The sequence below is a fragment of the Phacochoerus africanus genome, chromosome 10 (assembly GCF_016906955.1).
Source record: "Phacochoerus africanus isolate WHEZ1 chromosome 10, ROS_Pafr_v1, whole genome shotgun sequence".
Classification (NCBI taxonomy): Eukaryota; Metazoa; Chordata; class Mammalia; order Artiodactyla; family Suidae; genus Phacochoerus; species Phacochoerus africanus.
The window spans coordinates 66,009,691-66,020,476 of record NC_062553.1 but is presented as its reverse complement, the minus strand read 5'-3'; positions in this window follow the sequence as shown (position 1 = coordinate 66,020,476).

Genomic DNA, 10,786 nt, shown 5'->3' with positions numbered 1-10,786 from the left:
TTGAGAGTGTATTCTACGTCTAGGAATGTGTCATGTAGAAAGAACTGCACATGTTCTCAGTTATATTCTGAAGATTCCCCCTAGCACTTCAATGGCCGTCAGTATATGACGCACAGCACAGGCATGGGCTACATACAACCATGGGAGAGAATGGAGAGATGTGAGCAATACAGTTAGTTGAATGCTCTCCACGTCACATTAAATAATCGGTAAGGAAGAACAGGTTCCACAGTTACCAAAAACAAGTATTCGGAAATCAAATTTAAACATATGTGACTTGTATACCTCAGAGGAAATAATCTTAAAGAATACACTGGAATTTCCAATACTAAAAATTTCTTTTTATTTGATTACTTCTTTACTATGGGCCCTCTCACAACAATGTTTTTATGCATTAGTTATGTGACTTTGAAATAACAACTGGAATACACATATTAATCCAAGCTGTGGAGTGCTAAGATGTTCATATCATGATAGCAATCGATTCCTTAAGAAAACACGAATTGACTGGGAATCTGGCATGCGATGGAATAGATCCAAGGAAGGACAGTTTTAAGGACACCAGAGTCATATTCCAAATATTATAAATAAATGTACTAGAACACACAATTAAAATTTCAGTAGTTTAAAAATCTTAACTCGCAAAATTTTAAGGACTTTACTGTGGTTTTTAGGTCAACATTGCACGATTTTTACAATACCTTAGGGACCTCTGCTGGATAACTTCAAAAACCTCTCTTTGTAGAATTTTTGAGACATGACGGCACTCCCATGAAATAGAAGTTGAACTTCACTTGAACTTCAGTAAGTCTTGTTGCCGCCTCACAAATGCTGGAGATTAATTTCCAAGGTGCAGTTACAAAATGCAACATATTCTGTCTCTCTCTCTCTCTCATCTCTCTGTCTCCCTCCTCACTATGGAGATCTGTACCATACCCAAAGTTTCCAGGATAAATGAGCAGATGGTGAAGAGACACACACATAAGGCTGAAACGTCCTGGGAGTTCCACCTCCACAGTGGTTTGGGTCTTCTCAAGCCAAACACCAGGTATGTCCACAGGATTCCAACCCTAGCCACCACAAGACCGTCATCACCTGAGAAATCTCTGACAAGAGTCCCCTGGCTGAGCCCGGGCAAGACCCAGAGCTATGACTCATTTTGTAAAAACAACATGTGTATTGTGGTTCTAAGCCCGTATATTTAAGTGCAATTTTAACTGGAAAAATAATTATATTTTGTCGCATGATTACAAGTAAAATGTAGTTTCATAAGGGAAACTATCAATACTACATTTTAAAAAGAACTGTAACCCAGAAAAAGAAGGCACCATACCATCATGGTTAAGACGTTGCAGACTGAACACAGATAGAAGCAATTTAACTCACCACATAAATACAATAGAGTTATGACCTATTGGGCATGTTACCTAACCTCTCTACGATCAAGCTACCCCATTAGTGAAAAGCAAAGGAGGTAATGGCATCACCTACTTCATGGATTTATTAGCAGTTTGCATAAATGTCCATTGTAAAGCATTAAATAAGTGTTGTATACAGCAAAATATAACGTGCATTAACTGCTAACATCTAAATGCATGGAAAATTTTCCACAGTGATTTCAGTCTTCACATTTATTTAAAATAAGTTTAAGATTTCAGTTATAATCATTAATAATAACAGCATCTCCCGCTAAATACGTAGAAGCTAAATATGCCAAAATTAAATATGTAGAAATTAAATTTATGGGACCATGACAAAATCACATCAAGATGGTGGAGTAGGAGCACAGGAAGTTCACCTCCCACCACAAACACATCAAAAGTACAGAGTCATGGGGAATAACTGCCACAGAAAGGTACCTAGAAACAGGCAGAAGGCCTATAAACCAAAGCTACAAGAAGAAATTTACATACAACCAGGTAGGATGGGAAAAGGTCATAGGATTGGGACCTCTGCCCCTGGGAGGGGTTGGAAAGGAAGAAAACATCCTCACAGATGGACCCTTACCCTGAGGAGCCAAGGAGTTAAGCTACAGATGGCACGTCCAGGTCCTGGTGTCCTATATGGAGGCAACAAAACCACTTGACTCCTGGGGGAAATACCCAGATGAACAGTAGAGCTGGAGAAGGCGAGTCTTCACTCCCAAAGAGTGTGTATGTGCTGACTTGCATAAAAAGGGTAAGGAGAAGCTCTACCTGGCAGTTGTTTCCTCACAATACTCCCAGTCGGAGTGGGGAAAACACCCCAGCCCTGTTCCTTCCACAACACTGCATGGCACAGCACCCGGGCCAGCTTGGCCCCGGGAGAAGACTCGGAATAGCTACGCGGAGGAAGCTCGGGCTTGCAGTGTGGTTCTGGTGGGGAGGATGCTGCCACTATCAGTGCTTAGTAGGCACTATTTCAAACCCACCACAACCAGTAACCACAATTCATCTGCCAGCTGAATAAGGGCCCTCCCAAAGCAAGTAGACATATTTACGGGGCAACAGAAACAAATCTCAAGGGAGCCACAAATCAACAGTACACGTACATTCAGAGAAACAAAACATGAATGAACTTAAGAATGCCACAAAAGAAAATCACCAAACCACAAGTGGAAAAACAAAAAGAAGAAATGAACAGAGAAGAACTACAAAAAACAACAAACAAACAAACAAAACCTAGAAAACGGGGGTTAAAATAGGCATGAGGACATACATTTGAATAATTACTCTAAATGTCAATGGACTAAATGCTCCAATCAAAAGACATGGTGTAACTACATGGATTTTTAAAACATACAAAAATCTGCAACATTATACCTACAGGAGACCCACTTAAAGATGAAGCACACACAGACATAAAATGAGGGGATGGAAAAAGATATTTTGTGCAAATGGAAACAACCTAAGAGTAGGAGTAGCCATACTTGATATCAGACAAAATAGATTTAAAATTAAGTCCCCATACCCAGAGTTCCTGTCAGGGCTCAGGGGTTAACGAATCTGACTAGGAACCATGAGGTTGCGGGTTTGACCCCTGGCCTCGCTCAGTGGGTTGGGGATCTGGCATGCTGTGAGCTGCGGTGTAGGTCACAGATGCGGCTTGGATCCCATGTTGCCGTGGCTCTGGCATAGGCCGGCAGCTACAGCTCTGATGAGAGCCCTAGCCTGGGAACTTCCATATGCCACGGTGCAGCCCCAGAAAAGACAAAGAGACAAAAAAAAATTAAAAATAAAAATAAAATTAAGTCCATCTCAAAGGACAACAACGGCCCTTGTGTATTGATAAAGCCTTCAATACGAGAAGAGCAGATTATATTCCTTCATACATACACACCCAACAGAGGAGAACCTGAACATGTAAAGAAAATCCTACCAAAAAAAAAAAAAAAAGGGAGAGACAGAGAGAGAGACATAGACGGTGATGCAATAACTGTGGGAGATCTTAACATCACACTGACATCCAGACAGAAAATCTATAAGGAAACAGAAGTCCTTAAAGATACAGTATACCAGTAGGACAGAATTGATATCTTCAGGACACTACCTCCAAAAATATGTACAAACATTTTTTCCAAGTATTCACGGAAAATTCTCTAAGAGGGACCACAAAGGATGTCACAAAGTTAAGAGGAGAAAAGTTATATCAAACATCTTTTGAACAACTATGCTATGAAACTAGAATTCATCTACAGAGAGAAGAGAACAAACATGTTGAGACTTAACAACATGCTACTAAAAATCAATGTGTCAATGAGGGAATCAAGAGGAAATGGGAAAATACCATGAGACAAACGAAAATGAAAACACAGCTTTATAAAATCTTTGGGAGGCAGCAAATCCGGTTCTAGGAGGGAAGGCAATAGTGGTGCACACCTTCCTGAGAAACAAGAAAAACCCAAGTAAACCACCTAATCAAGCATACAAAAGTAGAAATAGAAGGAAAAAAACAAGCCCAAAGAAAGCAGAAGGAAGGAATTAATACAGATCAGCGTGAAGACAAATAAAACAGAGACTTTAAAAAATTTGAAAAGATCAATAGCCAAATAGCTAGATTTTCATTTCAAGTTAACAAAACTGACATACCTTATCCAGGTTTACCACAAAGAAAAGAGAGAAGATATGTAAACAGAATAAGACATGAAAGAAAAAGAAGAACAACCAATACTACGAAGATACAAAACAATCAAAAGTGTGTATTATAAATATGTATAGGCCAACAAATTGCACAATGCAGGAGAAATGTTCAAACTTCTAGAAATATATAATTTGCTGAGATTCAGTGAGGAGAAAACAGACAGTATGAGCAGACCAATTACTAGAAGTCAAATAGAATCTGTCATAAAAAAAATACAGCTCTCTCCTGGCAAGCAGCAGTCCAGACCAGATGACTGCAGTGGCATTTCCACCAAACATTAAAGAATCACTTACACCTATCCTTCTCAATCTAGCCCAACGACGTAAAGAAGAGGGAACGCTTCCACATTCACTCTCTGAGTCCATCATTACCATGATAACAAAACTAGTCAAAATCAATGCCAAAAAAAAATTCTGGAACATTCATTGATGAACAGAGGTGCAAAAATTCTCGACAAAATATTAGCAAACTGAACCCAGAAATACATAAGATGATTCACCAGTTCATGTTGGAACTGGTCCAGGGTCACAAGGATGCTTCAACATAGGTCAATCAATGTGACACACACATTACAAAGAAAAAAGTCAAAAATTACAGGATCATCTCAATAGACACAAAATAGCTTTTGAGGAAATTCAGCATCCATTCGTGAATAAAAGCTCTCATCACAGTGGAGATAATAAGAGCCATTTAGGATGAACTGACAATATGATTACTCCACACTGAAAAGCTGGAAGCCTTCCTGCTACATTCAGGAACAGTCAAGGATGTTCACTCTCAACGCCTCTCTTTATCATAGGATATGAAGTCATAGCCACAGGAATCAAGAGAAGAAAAAGAAATAAAAGTAACCAGATTGGGAGAGAAGAGATAAACCTCTCACGCTTTCTGGTTGACACGACACTCTCTGCAGAGAACCCCATAGTCTCCACACAAAAACTACTAAAGCTAACACATGAATTCAGCAAAGGGGCAGGATACAAGTTTAATATACAGAAATCTCTTGCACTGATGTACACTAATAACAAACTCTCAGGAGAGAACGAAAGAAACAGTCTATTTCAAATCACATCAAAAACAAATAACGTTCCTAGGAATCAACCTGACGAAAAGGTAGAAAGACCTATACATTGAAAACTATAAAAACCGCTGAGACAGGAAACTGGAGAGGATTCAAAGAAATGCAAAGATATTCCTCGTTCTTGGATTGGAAGAAAGAATGTTGTCAGAATGATCACAGTACGCAAAGCATCTACAGATTTAACACAATCCCTATCAAAATGCCTAGAACATTTTTCACAGAACTAGAACAAAGGACACTAACGTTTATGTGGAACCACAAAAGACGCTGCATGGCAAAGGCAATTGGAGAAAAAAGAACAAAGTCGGTGATAGAACCTCGCCAGACTTCAGACAAGACTACAAAGACTACAATGATGAAAGCATTATGTATGGTATTGGCACAAAAACACACACGGAGATCGCTGCAACAGAATAGAGAGCCCAGACAAAAAGCCATATGCCTACAATCAATCCATAACAAAGCAGGCATGAATATGCAAAAGAAACAAGAAAATCTCTTCAGCAAATGGTGATGGGAAACTGGGCAGCCACATTACAAACAATCAGATGGGAACATTCTCTCACGCCACATAGAAAAAGTACACTCAAAAAGGCCTAATAAGCTAAATGTAAGACATAAAACTGCAAAGCTCTTGGAGAGCACATAGACGAAACAATCTTTGATTATACATGGACGCAAAGTTATCCTAGATTCGTCTCCCAAGGAAAAAGAAATGAAGGCCAAAATAAGTAAATGGGACCTAATTAACCTTAAGAGATTTTGAACACCAAAGAAAATGATAGGCAAAACAAAATGACAACCTATGGAATATGAGAAAATATTTGCAAAGGATGGGACTCACAAGGACAATATCCAAAAGATACAAACAGCTCATATGACTTGATATAAAAAAAAAAATCAATCCAAAAAAAGGGGCAGAAGATATGAATAAACATTTTCCCAGGGAGACACACTGATATCAAACAGGAACATAAAAATAGCCTCAACATTGCTGATTATTAAAGAACTGCAGAGACAGGATTAAGACGGTGGAGTAGGAGGACTAGAGCTCAGCTTCTCTCAGGAAGACAACAAAATGACAAACAACTGTGAACAACCTTCAACGAAATAAATTGGGGACTACCAAAAACAATATCCTACTCCAAAAGAAAAAGACAAGGGCCCATCAAGACGGAAGGAGAGGCAATTACATGATCCACGCAACCCCACACCCACCAGGCGGGAGGCCCACAGACTGCAAAGTAACCACACCAATGATGCTCACCCACAGGAGTGAGAGGTCAGAGCCCCACACCGCTTTCCCACACCTGGGGGTCTGGCACTGGGAGGAGGAGCCTCTGGAGCATTTGGCATTGAGGGCTAGTGGGGCTTGTGAGCAGGAGCTCCATGGGCCTGGGGGAGACAGAGACCCCACTCTTGAGTGGGGCACACAGGCTTTCATGTGCCCTGGGTCCCAGGGCAGAGCAGAATAGAGGCACCAGAAGAATGAATACGCGAGGTGGAAGACAGACCAGTGGAAGTCACTGCTGAAAAACAGAAAAGAGAAAAAAGATTGAAAACAATGAAGACCGTGTAAGAGAACTCTGGGACAACTTTAAATGCACCAACATCTGTATTATAGGGGTGCCAGAAGGAGAAGAGAGAGAGAGAGAAAGGGCCAGAAAAAATATTTGAAGAGATAATAGCCTCCTTTTTCCCTAACTTGGGGAAGGAATCACTCACTCAAATCCAGGAAGAACAACAACTACCATACAAAATGAACCCCAGGAGGAACACCCCAAGACACATATTAATTAAACAGATCAAGATTAAAGACAAAGAGAAAATATTGAAAGCAGCAGGGAAAAGAAACAAGTAACATACAAGGGATCCCCAATAAGGTTACTGGCTGACTTTTCAGCAGAAACGCTGCAGGCCAGAAGGGAGTGGCTTGCTATAAGTAAAGTGAGGAAAGGAGAAACCCTCCAACCAAGATTACTCTACTCAGCTAGGCTCTCATTCACATTTGAAGCAGAAAACAAAAGCTTTACGAACAAGCCAAAGCTAAGCTAATTCGGCACCACTAAACCAGCTTTAAAACAAATACTAAAGGAACTTCTCTAGGTTCAACAGAAAAGGCCACAATTAGAAACAGAAACACCACAAACGACAAGGCTCACCAGTAAAGCCATACATACAGTTAAAAGCGGTAAATCATCCAAGAAAAATATGCTACCCAAACCAGAAATCATGAGGACGGAACAAATGCAGGATCCTGGAGATGCATTTGCAATGACGAGACCAATAATTTAAAATGGTCTTTGTGTGTGTGTGTCTGCGTGTGTGCGTGTGTGTCTGCGTGTGCGGGGGTGTGTGTGTGTGTGTGTGTGTATACATATATACATATGTATATACATATGCTTATAGGTATATATATACACTCCTATAGCAAAACGTCATGGAAACTGAAAAGCAAAAGTCTACAATAGATACACAAGTGAGAAAAAGCAATCCATACAGACCTCTAAAAATAGTCATCAAACCACAAGAGAAGGGATGAAAAAAGACCAGCAAAAACAATTCCAAAACAATTAATAAAATCTCAATAAGAACATCCATATCAACAATGTCCTTAAATGTCAATGGACTAAATGCCCCAAACAGAAGACACAGACTGGCTGAATGGACACAAACATAAGTCCCATATATATGCTGACTTCAAGAGACATGCTTCCGGTCTAGGGACACGTACCAATTGCAAATGATATGACAGAATATCCTAATGTGAGGAAAAAGAATGTATGTGTGTATGTGTTACTGGGTCACCTTGCTGTACAGTAGAAAAGTGACAGAACTCTGTAAACCAGCTCTAATGGAAACAAATAAAAATCATTAAGATGATTGAAAGTGAGAGGATGGAAGGAACTATTCCATGAAAAGGAAATCAAAACAAAGCTGGAATAGCAATACCTGTATCAGAAAAAAACCCGACCTTAAACTAAAGAATATTACAAGAGACAAAGAAGGACATTACATAATGGTCAAAGGATTAATCCAAGAAGAAGACATAACAATTGGAAATATATAGGCACCCAACACAGGATCATCTCAATCAATATATAAGGCAACTGCTGGCAGCCTACAAAGGAGAATTTGAAAACAACACAGTGAGAGCGGGGGACTTCACACCCCACTTACTGCAATGGACAGGCCACCCGGACAGAAAATCAACATGGCTGCACAAGCCTTAAAGTGATGCATTAGACCAGATGGGCATAACAGTTATTTTTTAGGACATTCCATCCAAAAGCAGTAGAATACACATTCTTTTCAAGGGCGCACAGAACATTCTTTAGGTTAGAACACATTCTGGGCCACAAACCAAGCTTTGCTAATTTAAGAAAACTGAAATCACATCAAGCATCTTTTCCAACTGCAATCAATGCTGTATGACTGGAAATCAATTAAAAAAAAAAAAAGCAAAACCACAGGCATGTGAAGACTAAACAACATGCTACTAAACAATCAATGGATCCCTGAACAAATCAAAGAGGATAGTAAAACATACCTAGAAGCAAATGACAACAAAGACACAACAATCCAAAACCTATCGGATCCATCAGAAGTAGTTCTAAGAGGGAACTTTAGAGCGATACAAGCCCACCCTCAGAGAGAAGAAAAAGCTCTGATAAAAAACCTAACTTCACACCTAAAGCAACTAGAGAAAGAGTAAGAGGCAAACCCCAAAGTTATAGGAAGGAAAGAAATCATAAAGATCAGAGCAGAAATAAATGAGGTAGCAATGAAGAAAACCGTGGAAGAGATCAATGGAACTAAAAGCTGGCTCTTTGAAAAGATCAACAAAGTTTGGGGGGAGCCTAGAAGATAGACGGAGCCGAGGAAAGGAGCTTGCCTGAAAGGTGCAATTCCGAGGGCAGGCTCCTAATCAGAAAAAGGGGCCTGCCTGAACAGTGCAGTTTCGAGGGCAAGCTCCTAATCAGGAAAAGGGGCCTGTCTGAACGGTGCATTTCCGAGGGCAGATTCCTAAACAAGGAGATATCTGCCAGTATGTACGGCACAATTCCGAGCACAGGCCCTAGAAGACAATAAGGCTCACCTGCTGACATTGGTGGGGAACTGAATTTTCCAGGAAACAATTTCCATTTTGCGATGCTGAGTGGAGATTGTTCCAAGGATGACTTAGTCTTTTCTGTTTTTTCACTTGTTATTCAGTTTTCCTCAGTCTTTCCTGAGTATTTACTTATTATTCTTATTTCCCATTCCTATTTTCCTGTGGTGATTTGTGATTTAACAAAATTACAACGATAATATAATAAGAATTTCATCCGGAAGGACTTTCCCCTATTTAAGTCTAACTTAAAACATAGTGTTTATCTACTAACTAGTTATACAGTAAGCTTTAGAGTTAGGATTTTAATGAGGTTCACAGAAGTTAGGCATATATTATTCACGAAACCTAGCTGTGAGTTTTGTCCTTGATTTTAAAAGCTTTTAAGTGATAGCTAGTTAAGTTGATTTGTATTTTCCTACACTGTCTCCCTGCCATAACGCTTTAAAGATAAGCACTCGTCTAAAGACAAGATTTGTAAGTGCCAAATTCTTGTGTCTGTGACCGCTTCAACCTGTAAAGACTGGCTGGCCATGGGATGATTTGCACTGAGTCTCCTGCTTTCCACATGATGTATTGTACCTAATTGCCCTTAAATTGTACTCACCAAATTTAGTTAAATCAAAGATCTCAGAACAGGATGTAGAGCGGCTGTACCATGTAAAAGTTAACTAGTGTACTTTTAACACTGTGATGTAATCTGTACTTAGTGACTTGTCGATATATTCAACTGCTTATGCCAATAAAATATGAGCAGTCCAACACCCTGGAAGAAGGGACAAAGAGGCTGTCTCTGTGTGCATTTGCTGACGCTGTCCCTCTCCTTCGGGGTGTACACTCCCTGGCTGCTAGAGCTGGATTCTGGCAAAAGGTGGAAAACCCTACGTCGGACTCATCAAGAAAAAAAGAGAGAGGACTCAAAGTCAAAAACATTACAAATGGAAAAGAAGTTACAATGGGCATCACAGAAATCCAAACATCACGAGAGACGACTACAAGCACCTCTATGCCAATAAAGCAGACGGCCTAGGAGAAACTGACAAATTCATAGGAAGGTGCAATCCTCCAAGACCACACCAAGACAAAATAGAAACGATGAAGAGACCAATCACAAGTACTGAAATTGAAACCATGATTTAAAAACTTCCAACAAACAAAAGTCCAGGACCAGGTGGTGGACAAACAAAAGTCCAGGCCAGGACCGTGGCTTCACAGATGAATTCTATCCAAAACCTAGAGAAGAGTCAACACCTTTCCTTATGAAACTATTCCAAAGAATGGCAGAGGAAGGAAAACTCCCAACCTCATTCTCTGTGGCCACTATCACCCTGATACCAAAACCAAACATACCACACACACCACACACACACACACACACACACACACACGCGAAAATTATAGGCCAATATCACTGACGAACTAGATGCAAAAATCCTCAACATAATACTAGCAAACCAAAACTAGCAATACTTGAA